Raw genomic sequence first — 23,978 nt, 5'->3', positions numbered from 1 at the left:
TGCGCTAGACATAGCACTGATCTAGTACCTGTGCAGTAGTGCTATATTGAGAAAGCCACTTTCATGAGGAGGACCCCTTCCCTCCAGAGCTGCTGCTGTGTGATGCACAAAGCATTGACACCTCTTGGTGAATGAGGGGGAAGGTCATGCAGGAAGTGACAAATGGAGTGGAAACGGACATGTAAAAGCTGTGTAAGCATGCAATAGTTTTGAAGGCCTGAACTTTGAGCACTCACAGTATTTACAGATTTTCCAGGAGTTTATGACAAAAAAGAGCAAACTGCTACTATAGGTGTCACTTTATTAGAAAGACTCTGTCCTTTTATGACAAACATTTTTGTATAAGCATAATCTGTTAAACTGCCTATTATCTGACCACTGTGATATCAGAATACCACGTTTTCCCTTTTTGTCCCTTTAGAAGAAATTTTTAAGCTTTTTTTCCTCTCCCTTAGTAAACAAATGAGTTCATGAACTTCATCCATAAACAAGATTGCTGCTATCTGGGCTTTTGTTTTCTTTTCAAGAGTTTTGCTGAGACATCTGTGGTTGAATCTTCATGAGTTTGGACATATACAATTCCAACTCCTTTTTCCTAACCCCTAATATGGCAAAGTTGTTCCTACTCAGTAATGCTCATAAACATTTGCATAAAGTGAATTGTGTACTTGAATTGGGACCTCCAACATATCTTGTTTGATATACTGCATCTCATAAAAACAAAGGAAAGACAGATGTAATTTGTGCCCTAGTGGAACTGAAGTGCTTCTCTGCTTCAGTCATAAGGATAACTGTCTCACCAAGAGCACAGCATCTGGATACTGCCTATTTTTGAACAAGCCACAGCAAAGGAGAAATTATTTTATAATGCAAGTACTAACTGTGAGAGAAATGTGTGTAAAAGAAAAATAGCATCAGAACATTCCAAAGCATTTTTGGCTCCCTTACTAGTCAGAAAGGTGAGAGAGCTGACAGGGCACTTTTCCATTTGATCTTCCTCTTTACTTACTCTTCCTCTCTCAGCAGCTGCTGAACATTGTGAGGTGTGAAATAAAAGCAATGGCAAATGACTATTCAGTCCTGTCTTTAGCAGTGGCTTATACTGAGAGCATATGGACAAGAGTAAGAATAGAAAGTGAAAGGAGTGGTATATAGTTGCTTTTAAATTAAATGCATGCATGTATATCTTCTGAAGATTCTCTGCCTCCATCTTCCAAGCTCCAACAAAGCTAGAATTTAGAAGGGTAAGTGAGATAATTTCAACTTGGTTGACTAACAAACAAGAAAGAAATGTCTGTGGAGGGGAAAAGACCTACAGGATTGCCTTTTTTTTCTTTTTTTCCTCCCACCAAGAATGAGTGAAGGAGCACTTACGCTGGGTCAATGTACTTTCCATTAAACTTTCATCAGTGGAAGTGTAAACAATTCTTAAAGCAAGAACTACAGTCCATGACTTGGGTCTACTCTTGAGTGTGCTACAAGGTCATATTAACTCTTGCTCTTTATATCTGTCTCCACAAAGCTGTCTTTCTTGCAATGAAAAACTGCACAGTAAAAAGGTGAAGACCCCACTTTGGCAGCAATCTTTCTTTGTGATAGGGAAAGCAGCTAGAGGTCTTATATGAATATCAGGCAGAGCATCTTGTACATGCTATGCCAGTACTACAGCCTTTATATTAAAATAAACATACCTCCATCCAAAATTGCCTTATTGGTTGCTGAAGTAATTGGATGGTTAAACAGGCTATGAACATTAGACAGAAATGCATTTTAATACACTGAGTAACTCCCCACAGTCTATAAACACCAGAGTTAGAGACACTGCTATCAGGCTTGTCCTTGTTCCTCTGCACCCTTTCCGCTAGCCAAGAAAAGTGGTTCTTGTGCATACTGCATGAAGTACCACCCTCTCCACCCTCTCACTGGTAAGTCATCAGTGCCAAACTCTAGGTGATCCAGCCCTTTCCAGGGAATAGGCACTTAAAAACACAGAAAAGGCAAGCCCTATAGGCTTTAGTTATGAGTGACTCTCATAAAGTCTGTGCTGCACTATGGAGTTGAAACTAGATTTCTGGAAAATGCATTATACTGCTGGGCCATGCTACCTTTATACACGCACACGTAAAGAATGATTACAAAGAAAATTATATGGCTGATATCAAAATTAGAATAATCTTAATATATATTTCTTGAACTCTATCCATAGCAATAAATTTCATGAGGAAATGCTGAATTCTCTTCATTAAGAATTAATTGTACAATGTCTTATAAAAATTCAGGGGGAATAGTAATGCTGTACAAACAACTCAATAGTTTAGATCAGATTTTTTTTTACTATATTTTAAAGGAAAAAAAACAATAGCAAGGTAGCAAGCCAGAAAGCCTAGGGGATTCTTTCACATTCAGGGTATTAGTATTAAAAAGCACAATAGAAAGCATTATGCTGAAAAGCAAAATAAAACTGCAGGCAGGAAGGAATACTTCAGGCAATGGCTGTTCCTACTATACAAACTAATGAAAACTCATCAAGGGATTATTGACTTGATTACAGCTCTCGAGCAACATATTAGCTTATCCTTTATAAATACTGCATTAGAATCATATGTGACCAGGAATTGTAGGCTTTTGCACAGTACAGCATGTAGTAAGAACAAAGATACTTACAGTATTAAAAAAAATCCAGCCTTCATTTGGCTCACCAGCCATTGTACAACATAGAATGTATTATCTCAATATTACTTCAGCCTGGCATTTACAACATTTTTTTTTTGTAAGAAATTTTTCTCAGCTGTGAGAAAAATGCCTATGTGATGTTATAAGAACTTTGCTCAATCTGGATGCATAATTTTGCTTTGGCTATCTCCATCCAGCTGAAGAAACAAGGTTTCTTCAGGGTAGGTCAGCATTGGCTCCAGGAGGTGTACATGGTACATGCACTGCAGAGTGACCAAAAGACCTTCTTCTCAGCTGCTTGGAAAAGAGCAAAATGCTGCATGTCAACTTATTTTGTGACATAAAACATGTAACTGAGACAGAGAGCAGTGAATCCATGTGCCACTATTCCCAATAGGTCCACACAGACCCCAGTGCTTGCCTTTAGGAATATTAAAGAAGAATTACGTACAGATCCTGGGCTTAAATTTTTCCAAAACCTTTATTTTCCAATCGAATGTGACAGAAAATAAATGGGGTGCAATTTAATGCCAAGAAACTGATGGTAAAGAGCATCTAAGAGCACCTAACACTATATGTCACTGGGAAATCATTCTGGAGGGGGTAAAGCTTTGCAACAATAGGGAAAAATTAAAAGAATATTTCACTATAAAATGGGCTCTAGAAGCATTATTCTGTTATTTCTTGTAAAAAGGGCATATTAGTAAAAGATTATAAGCTCTGAGTATTAATGGCTATAAAGAAGGAGAAAATGAGCCACACTAGATAGCTTCTGATGGATGCCATGCAGTGTGTCATGTCAGTAGCATACTGTTGGGCCTGAAGAGGATATTACACATTACAATATTACATATTGATACATGCATTTGCAATTCTTTATTCCAATGTGCAGACAGAACTTAGAGCATGGCTAAAAGATTTCCATGTCAGGATTATTCTGACATTTGTTCCTCATAATCTGGAAAAGAGCCAAGTTGGAAAAGCTGAAGGAAAGAAAGTTCCTTCCAGGCTGAAGGCATTTGGGGCGTTACAGAGACTTCCTTCCTCGTGTTTCACTCCATTCCTTTGACATGGGGAGGAGGGACAGCTCAGACCCCTTTATCTGATTTGTCACTCAAAACATTTGTTGCTACTGATGATTTCCTGGATATGGTGTGACTCAAGCAGTTCTTTGGGTGTTTGTGTTTGTGTTCTGGGCTGGGTAGAGGAGCTGGTTGCTCTTCTGCCCTCCTACACATTCCACAATTTCTGGACATGCGAGATGTTTATGTGGAATTCTGTACATGCAATCTGGAATCAATTTTGGCACCAATAAACCAGATCTTAGTTTGTCAGCAGCCATTGTGCTAATGTGTGTGTGTGTGTGAATATAAATTTAGAAACATAAGTATATACTGGCAAGCTATAAAGCTGTCTAAGTTGATTGCACAGTTATCATCTGAGTGGTGGGTGGAGATGTGGACTTGCTCTTGAGCTGCTGTCTTGTTTAACTGCAGACTGTGTGAGCATTCCTGGACTCATCTTTCCTTCTTTCCCTACCATTCCTCTTGCTCTTCATGGTGTGCTATTATCTCTACAGTGTACCTGACTAAGATACAAATGATGGCACATAGGTCAGTGCCATACATTTTAGATAAGGGGTGAATGCTGTGTAGAGAAGCAGTTACTGGAAGCTAGCACATAGTTCTGTGTTTGATTCATGGCTGACCTGACTCCCTTGCTCGCTTTCAGAAGGACCAGCTCTCCTTTACTCAACGCAACCCAGCTTACTCCGTCTGAATTTACCAAGATGTTTTCTAGAGATCAGATTGCAAATTTCAAGTGCCTATGTTATATCTGGAGATGTCTTCTAACTGCAATGCCAGTAAGCTCTGAAAAGCTTCAGGGTTTAACTTCATTTTCTGGAAGTGTTTCACTGGTTGCTTATTTAAAAGACACAGGAAAAGTCTATGAATCGCAGTCAGCCATCAAAAACTAAATCAAATTGCATGCAGGGTCACAGAGGAAGAAATCTCTGGACTTCACGATTTTTTGACTGTCAGAAATTACAATTTATTCTGGTTTTAATCTGTATCAATGCCATAATAAAAACATCTAGATTCCCATATAGGTCCTTCAAGATGAACAAGCCCAAAAACATTTTCTAAAGAAGCAGATAATAAATATGTAGCATGTAGAAAAGAGGAGGAAGAGTTGTACTGAATGGTATGCTTCTTAGTCACTGTCATAATGAAAATAATTATCATTTTGGCTAATTATATCAGGATAGAATACTTTTTTTTTCGTTGTTGTTGTTCATTTTTTCTTTTCTAAATATTTATTTAGAAGAAAAATTATGTTAAGTGCTCTTTCCAGAGCCAAAAAATAGATTTTTTTAATCCATGAATAGGTACCTGCATGGGCAGCATAATTTTGTAAGGTTTTTGAAGATGAAATCATGAATTGCCTACTCTGAATAGGTGACTATTGAAGAATGAACTAGAATTGCTCTGTTGTTATTCATAACTTTATCTTACAGACCTCTTCTGAAAACCAAAGTAAACTACTAAGAACATAGTTCATGAGCTCCAGAAGCCAAGCCAGCTGACTCTCTGTGTTGATGTTGTAATATACAGTTCAGCTGGTGGTAAGGAGTGGGGTGATATATATTTCTCCTTTTGCTTAAATGGACTAAACGAATTTGGGTTTAAGCTTCAAACTGTATATTTGCTCTAGAATTTCATCTAATTCCACTCTCATCACAACACAGAATTTAAACATAAAATAAAATAGTAAACTCAATCTTTCCTAGTATATAGCTTGTTGACATTGAACCTCACACAGTTCTTACACTGTCTGCTCAAGCCGACATGGCGCTATTAGATCAACAACACCAGCTGTTTTTTTAATTCTCTTGGGAGCCAAAATTTAAATAAAGCTAAATATTAGGTCTATGCTTAGATCTATTCTATAAATATTGTCATTAATTTAGGGGACGTTAGTTTTGGGTGGGTTTTTTTCATTTGATTTTTATTGTTGATCCTTACAATCTTGCATTTGTCATTTGTTTTTAAGGTACTCACAAGTGTTTTGTTTATCATAGTGCAATTTTTTCCATTAAGATTGGATGTTTCTAATAGGCTTCAGTGTTTGTTTGCTTTGCCCCTGTAGTAATTTTAATTACAGGTCCACTTAGTTTATGTCTCAGCTTATGTCAGAAAGAGCACGGGACTGAGACTCAATAGCATTTTGAATCATTTTCCCCCCTTCTGGTTATCTCTGTGATGAATTCTGACCGAAAAAAAAGTCACATACCTCTGTGATCTGAAATGTTACAAACTCTCAAGCAAAGTTACCGGAAACTGAATACAATCTCTATTTTTTCTTTTTTTCCTGTGTGATACAGCTCTTTTCTGCTGCTTCATACCACAGTTGGAGACACTATTATGGGTATTACATGCCTTTCCTTGGCGAAACCCATCTGCTGCAATGGTCTTCTATTTACCAAATTCATGCATATGTCTGAAAAACAGTGAGCTACTCATTTTTATGTTGAGAGCTGGTTCAGGCTGATCATCCATGATCTGAATCAGGGAGTTCAGGGTGAGCATACAGCTAAAATGATCAGTACTGCATACCTAGACAGACCTGTAAGTCTAATGGCAGAATTGGGCTCCTACATACAGTTTTCACATACAAAGAATAAAATGATGGTTTTTAAAACAGAATAAACTAAACTTTGTTTTTGTATCCTGCACAATCAATTTGAAGGACATATCAGGGTGAAACATACCATAGCATCTCACCAAGTTATTGCTGAGGTTAGAGAGATCAGCAGTTTGAAACAGGAACCCTTAGTAGGTTCTGTGGGGCACAGCCATGTGAGTGGAGTAAAATACTAACTTACTGAGAGGCTGGGAAATTTGCATAAACCCAGCATTGGAGAACCATAATTAGTGACAGAACACTGGAACAGACTGCTCAGAGAGGTTGTGGAGTCTCCTTCTCTGGAGATATTCAAGACCTATCTGGACACCTTCCCATGCGATCTACTGTACGGAAATTGCTTTAGCAAGGGGGGTTGGACTCGAGGACCTCCATTGGTCCCTTCCATCTCCTACAATTCTGTCATTCTTTGATGGCATACCTTCATTCTGATGCCTGCTTATGCCTTATAAGACACACTCATCCACACCTGGTTTGCCTTCTCTTTTATCTTCAGTTTTCTTTCTCTTGGTTCACTGGAACATAGTTTCTTTCTTTTATGTTCCTGGAAGGTAAATTGCTCGGATAACCACAGTATGTCTTCTCTCTACAGCAGGTCTAGTAGTTCAGTAAGGGGACACATGAGAGCATGCATGAAAGCATGAATACATAAGTGTAATTTTTATTCAGTAAAGATCATTGTTGTTTTATTTTAATGAAGGTACAATAGGGTTATTTATGCACAGTTGACAAGACATTTTCATAATACAGCTGATAAAGCATCTAGCATTATTTGTCCTTTAAAACAAATCTTATGTGTTGTATACAGATTTATCACAAATACCCAGTGTATTTCTTTCACAGTATTGTATTAGGCCATCCAGGTTCCACAGAAACTATAGCAGTGTCTTCCTGCCATTGTATGCCAGGAAGTGCTGACTGATCTTTTATGTCCCAGGGCCTGCAATTTCCCTCCTTCATTTTGGGAATGTGTTATTTTTGAACAGCTGGAGTAAAAAGAAAAAAGAAAGTTGCTCCTCTACAGCACAGGAACAACTGCTGTGTTACTGGGCCAGCTAGTGTCAATACCATCAGTGCAACATGCTAGAGGCAGTGGGTCATGTTGGCTGGTACCAGCACCTAGAGTATGCATCTTCAGTCCATGACAGGACAGAGAGACATGGTCATGACTGCCAAGATTGTTCCCATTTTGTGTCTGAGATTTGCCAGTAGCCTGCTTTTCCATGCACGTATGGTCCACAGAGGAGGAGATATATCTCCTTGCCTTCAGCTCCTCCTCCACATTCACCACAGAGTTTACAGCTAGCAGTAAGTAGAAGTTAAGGCACATTACTATGTAGGTCTAAAACTACATTCTTTTTTTATGGGTAAAGCACTGTCTGAGTGCTATTAAATATCTTATAAGGTATCCATTGTACCATAAGTGGGAAATGAAGCCTACCTTCATGAGAGCTCTTCAGAGTGAACACCTGAGGCAAGATGCATTAAAACCTTTCTGTGTGAATCAATGTAAAAAAATCAGAAGCAAAGCTAATGTTAGTATTCAGAGAATTCTTGCATCTCTTCATGTGGCTTTTTGTGCAATGTCACATGCCACAGTGCACAGCTATCCCCCAAAGCTCTAGTACTGCCTATCAGTGCTGTTTCCTGAAAGATTAAGCTGTTGTTTGGGGGTGGGAGGTTATAATTTGCAGGACCTCACCAGAGATAACTAGGTTTTGTTTGTTTCTGCATAGAATGGGAAAATGGATAACAGCAAATAATAGCATAATTTCCAAAGTAATAAGTAAGACAAAAGGAAGCATGAGGAGAGATAGTGATATGATTAGCCTGACTCTCCTACCATATATACTAGTGCAAATCCAAAGCAATTGTACTCTGATTATCCATTAAATGCAGAGAGGCCCACCATCCTTAACAAGCCTGTGCAACCAGGAGAAAAAAAATGTCAGGACATGAAAAGAGGACCACAAAGAAATTAATGGTTTTATATCGAAGAAAAAAAGAAATAAAAAGAGTATTTGAAGATTTTCAGTATCAAATACCTTAGTTTACACACACTGACAGAAAAAGAGAAATACACTCAGCATGGCCCAAATACTTGAAACTCATCTGGGAATTAGTGAAGGGCTTCACCACATGAATGAAATATGCAGCTAACATGGAAAGAACTTTATTTCAAGCATTCAGAGCAAATTAGAAAAATAAAGGATCTGCCAGTGATTTGATGGGTAGCTGTAAGAGTTCTTGACTGTATGTTGTGATTCGCAATCCAATTAGAGAAATGAGATTATCAAGTTCATTTTTGCTCATGTTATTAAAAATAGAAGAATGGAATATATATATAAGACTTTTTAGTTGTAAAAAATAATGGTTCATATAAACGAAAGAGTTTCTAAATTCATTTTTTAAGAGAAGAATATGATTGTCCACTGGTGTTCATTATCAGAAAGCCAGTATTTCACATTCATATGTTTTGGTCCCATTTTTCATGAGTATTTAAAGTACAAAAGGGAATGAAGCAATAACAAAACTGTTTTTAATCAGATTTCTCCTAGAGGTACGTTAGGAAGAATTTTTCACAACTCACAGTAGTCATCCATGCAGACCATGGTGAAAGACCTGCAGCCAGGCCTGCTGGCTCTCCGAGGAGGAGCTACACATTTCTGCTTACAACACTGTGCATACTAGAGAAAAACAAATGTTAAATAATTATTTTGTTATTCTGACAAACCACTTGGGGTAAAAGCATTTTATGTCCTGAACCTTTTGTTTTTCACATTCTTCCAGTCACAGACCACTGTGCCTTGCATTGGTAGAAAGAGGCCCTAAAGTGCTTTGGCAGAGATTCTTAGAAACACTATTTTCAGATCTTAAAAATCACATCTAGAAGCATCATTGTCTTGCTGAGATGCCTAGAGAGTGTTTTTGAGGCTCCAGCATGATGCATTCTTGTTTTTGTGATGCTTAGGCTTTGGAAAAAAAAAGCAGAAAATATCTGTCTAATGAACAGAATCCAAGACTTAAAGACCTCTAAGATTAAACACTGCAATTAAATCCTTAGCTCCAAAAAGCTACGCTAAGCCTCTGAGCAGTATCAGCAACAACAGGAAAGGGCTTTTCCTCTGTTTGTCTCTTGCATTTTAACTTGGAAAAGGCCTGTACTGGTGAAGCTGAAGAGGGATTTAACACTGTGGGCCAGAGCAGGGAGAGTGTCACGGAGGTAGGCTGATAAATCAGATGATTTATCCCAGCTGAGGATTTGGCTCCTAATGCATTGTTAGTTTAATGGAGACATATTAAAATAATAAAAGGCAGCAAATCAACAGTCTTCACGGAAAACCAAGTAGTTCAGGCTACAGAAAGTTCAATCCCCATAAGAAGTTCTCTTTTTTCAAGCCTTTGGACACCATCTCCGTCTGCTAGGTTTTTTGAGTTTCCCCTTTCTAATTCTGCAAATTACTGCACTGAAGCTACTTCCACGTTGCAGAGCCAGGGTCGCACGGCAGCTGTGCTTGGAATGTTCTGGAGGCAATTCCTGCTGCACCAGCTGCTACAGCCGGGAAGGAACAGCCTGCCCTCAGGAACTTTTGGGTTCCTGAAAAGCATGATGGTATCCCAGCCCCCCCAAAAAAGTATCATTTAACCTAGTAAGTACCTTTTCCTATAGAAATTGCTTGCTTCCTCTTGCAGGAGTAATTTGCAAGTCAATGTGGAGAGAACAAGGAGGTCCTAGGCACCTCAGTGCCACCCTGTCACTGTCTGAAGGCTGTCTCTAATCTGAAAAGTGCATACAGACAGTTTTGCTTTTCCCATAGTGTGGTTTTGTATTATCTTAAGATAAAAAAAGTGTTTCCCACAGATTCTTTTGCAAGGTAAACACATACGTAGGTCTCAGGAGCATCGGTTCTTAATTAGACTGAGAATGTTGGCATTTGGAAGTTGTAGAAATTTACTATAGAAGTATTAGGAAACTTAGAGTATATGTTCATAATCAGAGTTCTGTTAGTAGTGTGTTTTATTAGCTCCACAGTGTTGTTTTTCCTCTTAATTTCCACTTGTCTTGGCTTATATGTAATGACTGGGTTCTGCTTTTGAAATGGTAACAAATAGCTGTGGGTGAAATTAACCATATATTTGTGGAGAGATAAAAAAAGAAACTAATTTTAGAATAAAAGTCCTCAATGGCCCTTCTACTCCCCTTTTACTCAATTATTTTCAGCAGTTAATCAGTTTTAATGAAGATATATCTGATGAATAGGATAATCTAACTGGCAGGTAAGAGTGGAAGAAGCAGACAATAAATACATTACTTGTCATATGTTCTGAAGCCCTTTAGTCAGTAACCATATATTTTACGTTACACCAGATGTGGTAAATTGATCATGCAATTCTTCTGAATGTATTGAAGTATATCTATGAACTCAGTGCGTGTGGAGATGCCTGTTCATGTTAGCTTTGAAGAAGCATTATATTCACTATTGCTTTAATTCAAATAATGTGTGCTTCAGCCAAGAGAATTTAAACTTAATTATGGTCTGTATTTAAAACAGCAGAACTATGTGTGAATATGTATTTTTATGCATCTATTAAACTGGAAAATTGTAGAGATTCTGAATGTTAAACTGAGGTATTATAGTGGGATTGAGGGCTGCAGTATTACACATAATTAAGAGAGCCTTTGTGGGAATTATGTTATACGTATTTCTGAAGTCAGCAAAAATACTTTTAATAGTAATGGCAGTTCCTTTCTGTCACAGAACCTAATCTGATTTGCTGCCTACTGAGATATTTCTGCTACCAAAAAGTACATGAGCATCATATATAGCGTATTCTCCTTTGTTTCTTTATTTTTTAAGCAACTTATTCTGAATTTTTCTGAACTATGCATTTTAACTATTAGTAATGAAGAAAATGGAGGGGATAGGAAGAAATTGTTTCTTTTTTCATCATTACCTTGTGTTTAAATTATCAAAGAAAATCAAAACACCTCTTTGTCAGTTACGGAGATACAATTCTGGTTACACACATTTTCACAGTATGGTAGTCAACGTTTTTAGTGCAGAAAGAAAAGCTTCCATATCTATGTCTCCTCAGAACAAAATGTCATCAACCATTTTTTTCTTTTAGTCTTCATCTATAAGCAAAGGACAGATGATGCTGAGAATTAACTCTGACTCGTGAAAGGAGAATCACTGTTCCTTTGTCTCATCTGAACAAAAATGCTTGTACACTACAGTGAGCCAAGTTACTGTGCTCTCATGATGCTATTTAATTTCAGTTAAAGTACTATTGGCAGAAGAATACCATGGGAAGAGCTGTTTAGAAAACTCTGCCCCATGTAATGCAAGACATGCTGATGTACATTACACTTTAACACTCATGCCAGCCAGCAGTGATGGAAGGAAAGACCAGCCATCCCCACAGAATCTCCTGACCTACATTATCAAACAGTGCTGTGATATCTAAATAAACCTGCATTTGAATATCTAGCTATACCAGACACTATCTATATGGTTTTGTATCAGTTCAGCCCTAGGACTGTACATACCAGACTAGAATGAAGCAGATAGAAAGGGCTCAGAGTAAATAGTTGTACAGTTGTGATGACTGCTGCTGCTCTCTTGAAGATGCTAAGAACATTCAATATTCTGCAGAGCCAGGGGACTAAATGTAGGATTTACTGCTTTTGCAGTGATAAGTAAATGGAGTAGGGAAATGCTGAGAGGTTAAAAAAAAAAAAAAAAAAAAAAAAAAAAAGGCAAAAAAGAAAAAAAAGAAGAAAAAAAAGAGCAATTAAAGTCACAGGACTGTGAATATATGAAATATTGCCACAACTGTCCAGCCTCTACCTTTCCCCAAAAATATAAAACTGACTTCCAAGTAGGGGAGATGTGAGCCAAGAAGTTGTGGGGAGGGTATAAAAAAGAAAGCTTCCCTTCTATTTGGGCATTGAATTTATATCCATAATCTCTGAGGAAACCAAATAAAAGAAGGATGCATTTTTCATCTCTCTCCCTCTCTGTGAACTGTAATTGTGGTAGAAGTTCCTACCCAGTTTCACATGGGAACAGAGAGCAAGTTCCACCAAAGTGTGAGCAGTCTTATCTTCAGTATTTCTCAGAGAAGTAAAAAGATGGAACCAGAAAAGCTCCACCCAGTCTCCTTACTTCTATTGAAATGTGAGAACTGGAGCTTTTAGGAATTGTGAAATCTCAGCTCCTTCTACCCAAAGAACTTAGAAAAATTTATTGCAAGTAGAGATGATATTGAGGTTCAGTTTTATTTGTACTCAAAGATCTGGTTTTGAACTTGGCAGAACAAATTTTGCAGGGTTTGGCTGTTCTTGCAGGACCTAATCCAAAGCCCATTGAACTCAGGACAAATCTCTCCCTAGACTCCAGTGAATTTTGGGGCAGACCCCTACAGTAACATTGATTCTGATGTTTGCAGAAGTTGAGATTTTATTGCTGTAATCTACATAAAATATGCCTGGGATTCTTTTTAGATATTTCTCTCTTTCTTTCACATGGTGCTCAAGAACCAATATATTTTTACCTGGGAAAAAATATATATTTTTTTTTGCTACATTAAATTATGTAATAGATAATAATTCTTGCTATATGAAATTATGGGAAAATCCACAAATGACTGGACTCTAAATTCTGTCAATATCTCTCATTTAATTTCATCATGTTTTTCACGTTTGTTATACTTTTAAATTATAAGACACGACATAATGTTTTTAATTACTTTTCCAGTTGAAGTTTATCTTGAAGAATGGAGAATAGCATAAAACTGAGACTACAACAAACTATCCAAGTTGGCATCCTAATTCTGAATAAAATACTGTATATGACTTTATTGTTATTAATGTCAATGCATTTATTACTCAGTGCATTGGTAGTTATCACTGAATATAACTTAGAGTCTGTCAAGCCATTTTGAAGCCATTTTAGAGTCTTCAGTGAAAGCACCATGTTCGTGGTTGGTGGAAAGACCCATGAGTGTGTGGCGAGACAAGTATCAGCACAGCACTCATGAACCTCCCTCTTTCCTCACATCTGAGGGGGTCAGGAAGCAGGCACACGAGCTTTCTTAAACACACATTTCTCAACACGGCAGGAGATAAGGGGAGTGGAGAAACCCCACTCCAACAGACCTCCATTTGTGATATGGGTTACAGCAAGAAAGGCCTAATTACAGTAAGCTATCATAAAAACAAATGTAATTATTTTAGATTTTTTTTTAGAAAAAAATAGAAAGAAATACAGTCAGTCTCATAAAAGCAGCCGAATGCTTGAGACTGACAAAGTCATTACTTCGGATGTGAGTCACAGGTACAGCAAAAGTACATATATGATGACTTTCCTGCAGTCTCAAGGTGTTAGATGAGGCTGGGGCACCTTCTCAGGAAAAGCAGTTTCCTTCTGCAAGAGTCAGCAATCTCTCTTTTGAGAAATCTGGAGAGGCTCTGGAGAAACCTTACAGTGGCCTCCCATTACCTAAAGGAAGTTACAGAAAAGCTGGAGGGAGGGACTCTCCCTCAGGACGTGTAGGCTAAAGGATAATGTCTTAAAACTAAAAGAGGGTAGATTTAGATTAGATATTAGAAGGACATTCTTCTAATGTCTGTGTGTGTGGCAAAGCACAGGAACAGGCTGCCCAGAGAAGCTGTGAATGCCCAATCCTTGAAGGTGTTCAAAGCCAGGTTGGATGAGGTTTCTGAGTAACCTGATCTAGTGGAAGTGGGATTTGGAACAAGGTGATCTTTAAGATCCCTTACAACCCAAACCATTGTACGATTCTTCTATTCCACTGTAATTGTGATGTGTGCACTTTTGCTTTCAGCCTTTTTAATGTAAAGCAAATTCAGAACTCACTGATGGCAGACCAAGAATCAGCTTAACAATCCTAACTTTTTCCTCTAAGGTGATTCATGTAATTGGTCTTCCATGCTATTTTCTGCATGCAAATGCAGCATTCTTTAATGAAGCTGAGCAACGTTATGTAATGTCATTAAAACAAAACGAAACAAAATAAAAAAACCTAGAGGTTTTGATGCTTGAAGGATGTTATCATGTTTCTCTGATTTAAGGTTCTCCAAGTTTGATTCTGCATCCAATAACGTCATTTTTATTCCCATACTATCATTTCTCTCATCTCTCCTGCTCCCGTGCTCAATGTGTTCATCCTTATAAAATGAAGTCTTAAGCGTCTGTTATTCTAGCTTAGTACTCAAACATTCAAACATTCTTTTTCTCCTTTCTCTCTCTCTTTTTTTTTAAGTCTGTACATTTTAATTTAATTTTAAAATGTAGTACATTTTACTGTTTAGTTTTTTTACTTTAACAACTCACAGCTCAGCTTGACTTTAAAAAAAATTTTTATTACCTGCTCTCCAAGAAAATGTTTTTGTCTGATTAGAACATTGTAGAATCATAGACCGGTTTGAGTTGGAGAAGACCTAAAAGATCATCTAATTCCAAATACTCTGCCATGGGCATGGATGCCACCCACTAGACGTTAAATTAGTCTATTTCTCTTCTTTCTGTGTCTTTTATTATTCCTGTATCTTACAGTTAATTAACAAGTTAGCATTCTACTGCAAGATGTATTCCTGTTTTCTCGGGATACAAACATCAAACAGGTTTTGCACATGGGTTTTAAATATGCCTAAACCACATTCAAATTATTGTGCCATCTATGCAGGTGACTCCCGTAAGCAATGTCTTAACTTTTCAAGGTCTGCAATCTCAAAACTGAAATAATTTAACAGGGAGTTTGGAGGAGAGTGAGGGGGTGTCAAATCTCCCCATGTTCCTCGGTGTTACCATCTTAAATTATGTACAGTACAAATCATAGGCAGAAATATTCCATATCTGGCAACTGTATTTTTCAGATAACACAGTATGTCAGATCAAAGTAAGTAAAATCACTATGTTCCTAATATCACCAGTAACATATGTGGAGTGATTTTACAACCTGCACTTAATCCCCAAGGTTACTTTCAGATGGAAGAGAAGCAAGGAATTAGTGTTGTAGAGCTCAAGGAGTGATGGATGATGCTGTTATAAATACAAATCACCTAGCTTCTGATTTATTCAGGAATTTTCAAGAGTATGGCAGTATGTGTTTCTGATTTCCACTGAGGATGAATTTGGTGAAATAAAAGAGAAATGATTTGCTAAAAAACAAGCTGGAATCAGGTATGGGGTGCCAATATTAACACTTCTAGGGAAGAGCTGTTTCCTGAAATAGGCTGCAGCACCACACCAGCAGGTCTTTTGGCAGTGAGCTGCCAGATTTGCTGACAGACACCTCCCTTGCAGGAGGATGGTGTACTTTGTTATAAAGTGGTGATCAGGGCTTGCATGGACAGCCCTGCCTGAGCCCTGCCTTCTCAGAGCCCCATCCAGCAGAGAAGGGTGCAGCACTGTGGGAAGGCAAAGAGGCTGTGGGTATTCCTCTGCTCCTCTTATCTCCTTATTCACACAGGGAAGAGAAATTGTCAATTGCAGCCACATCGATACGAAAAGTGACAGCCACTTTGACAGCATTTCAGATTGTAGGGGTTGGAAATAATGTTCAATTAGCTCAGAGCTCTACATTTCAAGAAAGAAAAAGGCTTTTTTTGTTAATTATAGACAGTATACATAGATGAATATCAACCATTATTTTCAGCCCTGAATATAATAATCTGAGTGTGAATAGCACTTTTCATCCGAGGAACTGAAGTGACTTACAGACATTAACAAATTACCTCCCTCACTGATAGAGACAGGAAGCATTATTGCATTTGGGATTTGGGAAAGATTAAGATACTGAGAAATTAGTTTGTTCAAGATGGCAGAGGGAATCAGTGGCAGAGCTGACGAAAAGCTGAGAAGACTATGCACTCGTTGTTGAATCCTTGCTATTCTTCTGGAAAGCATTTTCAGAGAAAAAGCCCCTGCCTATTCTTTCACAGCTCATGTTTGATTAAATACTAAATGACTCTCATGTGTCAGACTGTAACAAGGGTTATATGAGGTATAGGATGACCCTTGCTGGCTTGCACTTGAGGACCTCTTCTCTGTGTATGACCCAGACTGTGCATTATAGTCATTTATAACTTTGTAAAGTGAGCACAAAATGAGCCTAAGGCACCATGACCACAACATTTTCACTTATTACTCTATGAGGTGAAAGGCAAGGTCAAGCTCTTTTAGAATTGTAGTTGTTTTTTAGAAATTGTTATATTTTTTATTGCTGCTATGAGGTATATCAATAAAGCCAACCTAAGCACATAGGAATTTCAAGTCTGTATCTACCTTAAAGTCTGTCAATTTCTTTTAAACTCTCATTCAAAAGGAAGATGGTGGACTTTCTAGGCTTTTCTTCTGTTCAGAGGGGGTCAGTTGAGGGTTGTGGTGGATATCTATGTAAAATAAATTAAACACACAGTCTTGAGCTCAGTTCAACCTGCTCTGATTTTGGTTAAGGTTTTGGAGAAAGACTGGAACAAAACGGCCAGAAAGGAGCAGTCTGTTGCCTTCAGTGCTTAAACTGCAGATTATGGCTAGCCTCATTGCCAAAACCTCAGGTTCACAGCTTAACTTTTCTTTTTTTTTAAAAAAAAAAAAAAAGACTAGAGAGACAAGGGAATTGTACAGGTCTAAATCTCTGACTCATGTATATTGTTTCTTATACTATCAATGAACAAATGTTAAATACCATGAAGACATATCTGTGCATATGTATGTGTGTATGCAGAAGCATAAATAGGTGTATATATAGTGAGAGCAATAAACATATGCACACATATAAGGATTTTATGCTGCTATACAAGTCCGAACCTTTTTTCTTTTTGCAAGAATGTTGCCTTCATAAAAGTTATGTGTTAAGTGAAATTTAGCTCATAACAGGGCAGAATAGGGTAGTGAAAAGCAGTGTTCTTTAGGTGGTAACAAATAAGTAGGTTGGGAAAACACCTATTTGCAAACACTGACAATCTGTTTATAGACTGTAGGTAACATAAAATAACATGCATTTAGTGTAGAGGCGTCGATTGAGTCTGTTTGAAAGTGGATGCCTGAATCTATCTCTGCATTTAAGAACCAGAGCAATTTATGATTTTCTTACTCAGAACAGGGCCTATCATACCTCCCAACAGCAATCTATTTTTGCAAAGGGAAAGAAATTTAAAATGCTATGACTGCTAGACTGGGAACTTGGTTCAGCTAACTTCAGGTTTATGACCTAGAATGGAGGTAAATGGCCAAACCCGATCAACACCCCATTAATCTAAGGATGATCAAGTAACATTGTATTTGGCAAAGCCACAAATAGCCATGTAATAACTTTGTAATTCTATGGTAATTTCTTACACATGGTTATTGATGTCCTGTAAAATAGTGTGTTACCAATAATCCCATATTACCTCTCTGCTCTTAAATATAAGGTCACTGACAGACCATGACTGTTTAATGCACTTTTAGTCTCAAACAGAAATCTTATACAATGGTTACAAAAATCAACCTTAGCGGGTGACCCTCTTTGTTCTTCTTTAATTTTTTCCTCAGAACATATCGCATATACATCAGTGGGACTCTAGATAATTCGTGAGGTATTAGACTTAAGGTAGATTTAGTCCTTCCTTTCCACTTTTCACCTACTTACAATCCAAGTTTTTAACAAAAGTTTGAATGGCTTAGGTTTTACCTGCTTACAGACTGAGGACCTAGATAGAGGAAAGAATAAGATTTCTATCCTCTATCACTTTCCTAGAGAGGAAAGAATAAGGATTCAAACCACCCCAAGTCCAATCTAATAGCATAGTACTGTGCCACATCAGTATACATTCAGTCTCAGTCTCTGGTGAACTGATAAGAAAAGTCATATGCTCCTGTTCTAATCTCCTAGTGTGAAGATACCGCAAAAGTATATGGGATCCTAAAGACCTCTCAGAACAGGGAAAGCAAAATCAGAGGCTGCCTAGAAGATAAATCACCATGCTGCTGGATTTCTGCCTCAGCCCTGGACCTTATGGACTTTAAATAACTGCAATTTTCATTACAGATATTTCTTTTCTACCAGTGTGTGGAGAAACCTGTGTTCCTCCAGAAATTGATATTTTTCTATTGAAGAATACTTAGGACTTTTGTAGTGGATGTGTAATAGTGGATCTCAGTCATAATCTATTTTTCCTTCATTCTTGTTACAAAATATTAAAAACAGAGAAATTCTAGATTTAATCCTAGGTCTTAGATACTCTTAAAATTACAAAACATTTTGAACCATATTTACTCTGCATTTCAGAGTTGACCTTCTTGTGTTAGTAAACCAGACATTGGAAAATATGTATCTGGAGTGAAATTTGACTTTGGCAACTTTCATATAGCTCCAATTAGGATTAGCACATAAATTCGAAATATGGCCATACAGAGCTCATCCTCTCACTATTGAAAAGGATCCAGAGTTCTGCCATGGACTTCAAGGAGAGAAAGACCAGGCAGACAGTCCAAAAATGTACTCTGTTCCCACCAAAGCACCAGGTCTGACCATGTGGGCATCCAGAGCAACCACTGCCACCCAGCATCAGCCAAGGCTTGACCTCTCACAAATCCACAGTCTGGGTCAGGGAATGCTCATGTGCTTTTCTGGGAAGTTAGCATCTCATGTTTTACTTTCACTTATATATGGTTCTGAGATAAAGAACTTTTGTTGTTGTTGTTGTCTGTGAGACATCAGGGCTGCTATGTTTTGTACAGCAGGGCAGCAAAGTCCGATTGTAGTTATTATCATTCCTATGGAGAGGAGATTTGTAACTGGGGGTTTTGTAATGCTCTCCACGAAGCTGTTGTGGACAAGACTAGATCAGCCTTTTTAGAAAAACAAACAGCAGAAGGCATGCTACAAGGAGGAAGGTGAATCCCAAGAACAGCAGCTTTCCTCCACGCACAAACTGAAGCACAAGGGGGATCCTCATGTAAATAACATGAGCTGCCTCTGCAGCACAGCCCCAAGGAGTGCAGTGCATAAAGATTCCCTTGCTAGGAACCCTTTGCAGATCAGGCTCCCAGCAACTTCATATTCTCTTTGGCCTGGGTAGAATTTGCATATGACTAGACTTCCTTTCACCAACTGTGATTGTCAGGTAAACAGACCGAGGGGAGAATAGAACCATCTGTGCCTGGAAATAGCAGAGAAATCCTCTGGCCTATAAACTCAGTGGAAACCACATATATGAGGCTGCACTGGATGCTAATGAATAAGAGCAATGTCTCAGTCTCTGGCTGGAAACTATGTTCTTGAAAATACACTTCTGAATTTAATTAGTTTTTAGAGGACTGTTTATGTATTCTGTAAACAGCTGTGGAGCACAAGGAATCATGTGGTTTTGGTGACCTTTCATTGCTCTTTACAGTGTTTTCTCTTATGCGGCTTTTCAGCCATTCCTTTGGCCCATCATGTTATCACATGCATTGTTCATATCTCTTAAAGACATTGTCAGGGATGCAAACATTTGTGTGCTTCTCAAGTTCTGATTTTATCTTCTGTACCAATGAGAAAATCATGAAACTATTTTCCAGTGTTGCAGACTGGGTCATAGCTGGTACTCTTTTCCACATCATGGAAATCCCTACTGACACTCAGTGGTAGCTTTAATTCATTATGTAGACCCATATTAAATGGCTTTTGACTATCCAACTAAATCCAACATAGTGGGGTGGGAAAACTAAGAAAACCAAATTAAGAGGCCCCCTTCCCCCCCCCTCCAAAATCCACCACGCTCTCTCTAACAATGGCTAGCAGCATTTGCTTGTGGAAAAGGTGTTAGAAATGGCATAAATTTACTGCCATGCTACCAAGCTATACCTTCACCAAGGTGTTTTAATTCCTTTATATTCACACAAAGACACATGTATGTAGGCAAGACTCATCACTGCTACGCTTGAGAATCTAGAACCAAATGCTAGTTAGGCATTTTATTTCAATGGCTGTATCAATAGCTAGGGTATGTGGGGCACGGCAGAACTCTTCAAGAGGATCAGCATTTCAATTTTGTAATAAATCAATATATAGTTTTGGTTCCCAAATGATACTTTGGGAAAAGACTTGTTCTGTTTCTTTTGTTGTTGTTTTTTTTTTGTTTGTTTGTTTTTTTCGTCTAACTCTGGTAATTATGCTTCAAGGACCAGAATCCTTCAAATTATTTTCCCACTTCAGCAAATTTTCAATTTCAGACAATAAATAGGTATTGTATTATGCAACTTCTCACCAATATCTGCTATCTAACACAAGATTAATCATGAGTTTCTCTCATAGCTCCTAAATTTGAAGCAGAAAATATCCACACACTTATGGATAAATTCAGATGGAAAAGCAGAAATAGCAATTATTTACTTTCTCTCCTACCCCCTATGCCAGTTAGCCCAAGGAAGAGGTTAGCCAGTCAGGTGGAATTCTACATCTTAGGGCTCAGAAGAGAGCAACAGAGGTCATTTTCCAGGGAAAATGCTGAAAGTGTATATGGTGAACTTTTGGCCTAAAAATAAATAAATGAAGTGAAAGAATTTCTGTAGTGTCCATAATTGTGTGTGCGTGTACTTGCCTGGCACAGAATGTATTTTACTCTGATCCTTTGAGAAAAAAACATTATTGTAGCATAAGAAAAATGTAAGAGGCTTCAGGCAGTACTATGAAAGATAAGAAGATCAAGAATCAAATCAAGTTTTCTTTAAGTGATGTTCATTGGTATTCCAAAAATAAGATCACTTGATATTCTAAACCCTAATTAGAAAGAAACTGTGCTAAATCCAGACTCTTTCGGATTTTGACTTTTGTGTCTGCATATTGCAAACTCTAAGAACTTCTTGCTAATCAGTTGTTGGCTATCTTGGTGGTGACCTCATGGTCCTTGTTTTTCATTTCCATTTGTGCTACAAAGCAGCTTGTACTGGTAGTCATTTAATTCTCAGGATTGTATTAAAGTACCATATAAAGCCAGATTTTATTTTCCCCAAGTTCATAGAGTGTTTACAGGCTGACGAAGAACAGATGATGCCTCTCTTCAGCTACTCGGCCCAAGTTCACCCGTTGGAGTCTGGAGCTGTGGCAGATACTCGGTGAATCTTGAAGCTTCTCTAGTCAGCATTCTTCTGCAGTGAATGCCAACAAGGAGCACAAGAAAGCAAGTGTAATTTCAGGATTCCAACAAGCATACATTCTTCCTCTCTTTGTATAAAATCATTAGAGTAAAAAAAAAAATGTTCTTGTGACATTAAATCCCCTGCATGATGATGTGATTCCTGTTTTTTATTGGCACTTTATTTTACTGAGTTAATAAGAGTATTTCTAACTTACAAGTGCTTGCAAATTATACATGTGATTTTAAAGGACTGCATATCTCAAGATTACAAGTCAAGCTTTAGAAGATACAGCTCTATTATGTTAAAAAAAAATACTCTTCTTACTAATTATCAGGCTTATAGAGTCATCTGGACTGATTAGGTTGCCCTGGTTTCAGCTGGGATGGCGTTAATTTTTCTCCCAGAAGCTGGTATGAAGCTCTGTTTTGAACACAGATAAATTCAACAAAAGTCCTTTCTCATGCCTACTAGTCAGTAGGATCATGATTACTGCCAACTGCAGCACTTATTTCTTTTTTTCTGCAGCTTCCATCCCTCCTCCATGATAATCCCAGATCCTCTCACTCAAAGCTAACCTTCTCCCAGATAAAATAATAGCTTCTCACCCCTCATGAAAGGCATGATGCTTATTCATTTTGGTGATTAGATGAAAACTGTAAAATATGCACTTTAAAATCAAGTTTAATGAGGAGAGTATATAACTGTAAAACTGTTGTTTATTTTTGTAAGTTACCTTATGCTTCTAGATGTATACCTACACATGAGGATGTAAAAAGGCTTCTCAGCGCCAGAGGTTTTAAAATTAGCTTCCAGACATTTGCAAGCAGTGAAGTGCTAGTTTAAAGCCTTTTGATGTGGTGCAATTCACTTGTGGAGGCCAACACAGAAAGCACCAGCCCGCATAGATGGGACAGCATTCCAGCACCAACAACGCTGTCATTGTTCTCTTTCCTAGAGAGACTGGAAGCAGTGGTGACCCCAAAGCTGTCCCTTTGGAAAAGGAAAACTACTTTGCAATAATAATTATTCCTGGAGTTCAAAAGACTAAGCCTTCCCCCGAAAGAAATAAAACGATTACAAATTCACACAACAGCTGGTTGAAGTTGAATGAAGATGTCAATTATGCAGATAAGGAAGAAAGAAATGGTCCCTCAAAATGCTTCAAAGGAACAACTACATATAAATGTGTTTGGATTTTGTAAAAATAGATCTACAGTGCAATGATCTGCCCAATTAATGTTTCTCTTTTGTATGCTATTCCTTTCTTAAACGCTTTCAGTTCCTTGAATAACCACAGATTTCTCTGGATGAATAAACCCTCCCGTTACCTTTTCAAAGTCTCTGAAAGCTTGATCTAAAACTTTACTTGATCCTCTTTATCACTCTCAGCCAAATAGTTGTTCGTAGACTGATCAGTGTGTTGTGCTTACTTTATCAGCAGAAAGAATAGGCTCATCTACCATCTTCCCCAAGGAATAAGAATAACGTATTTATTCTGTTACATAATAGGCCTTCCCTCCTGTAGCTAGAGGCATGGTCCATGTTCCAATTAGTGGCCATAAAATATAGTTGAAAAATTCAGGAAACTTGAAAAAACTTGTAACTTGAAATAAAAGATGGTTTTCTGACCTCGATGAAAATGAACTAAAAGGACTAGGCTTTTTATCTTTGTAAGAATTATCATTCAATCAATTGCTGCCATTAATGTGTGAAAAATATTTTCCAGCTAGATTTAAAATAAGTCTTGTGATTGTTACCACTGTGTGGCAGTTACTGTGAGAAATCCAATGACTCTTCAGTGCATATGCACTCAGGACAAAACTCTGCATGGGTGGAGGGGAAAATAACTTTTGAGACTGTTTAGGCTAAGTGTTCCACATATTAATGCCATTTCCTTTATCTGGACAGGTTCTATTTGTGTCACAGAATGGGGTTAATAGCAGGCTTCCCTTATGATCATGCAGTTATTCAAGGGTGAGCAATTTTGCATTAGAAAAACTTCAAGCGCAAAGCTCAGGGAAATGTGCATTTTATATTACATCCAAAATAAACTGGATTTTCAGTGCCCCTACAAGGATGATAGTTTATGGAAGAATACTGACTTTGTGCAGTTTCGTATTTTATATATCAGGGAAAGAGAAGTGCTTAGCATTTAATAAATATATGGACTGACTATAGGATACTCTACGGCTCTGAATTCCCAAATAAGAAACCAGCCTGCAAATCTCACACTGTTACCATCTGGCAAGGGAGAAATGACCCTGTCATCTAGTGTAATGTAGTTATTACTTTGTATTCTATTAAGCCATCATTTTTAATTTGCTCTTCATCCATTTTTTTACAGACAAATGAACTTGCCTATGAAGTAGAAGTCCCTTTTCTAGAGGAAACCAATTTATCTTCTATCAGCTATATATTTAATTTATTGACTCAGACATTCAGATTTAAAAATGTGTTGCTGGTAAA

At 37.8% G+C, this 23,978-nt stretch overlaps 1 long non-coding RNA gene across 1 annotated transcript in view; it reads left to right on the top strand.

The window, feature by feature from the left end:
- The first annotated feature begins 9,839 nt into the window (after positions 1–9,839).
- LOC121110686 overlaps positions 9,840–23,978 on the top strand; it is a 73,213-nt gene continuing 59,074 nt past the window's right edge. The window contains exon 1 of the long non-coding RNA XR_005859566.2: positions 9,840–10,028. This is a non-coding gene — a long non-coding RNA (uncharacterized LOC121110686). The remainder of the gene's footprint in view (positions 10,029–23,978) is intronic.

Source organism: Gallus gallus, chromosome 4 (assembly GCF_016699485.2).
Source record: "Gallus gallus isolate bGalGal1 chromosome 4, bGalGal1.mat.broiler.GRCg7b, whole genome shotgun sequence".
Lineage (NCBI taxonomy): Eukaryota > Metazoa > Chordata > Aves > Galliformes > Phasianidae > Gallus > Gallus gallus.
This window is presented reverse-complemented; position numbering and strand designations above follow the sequence as displayed.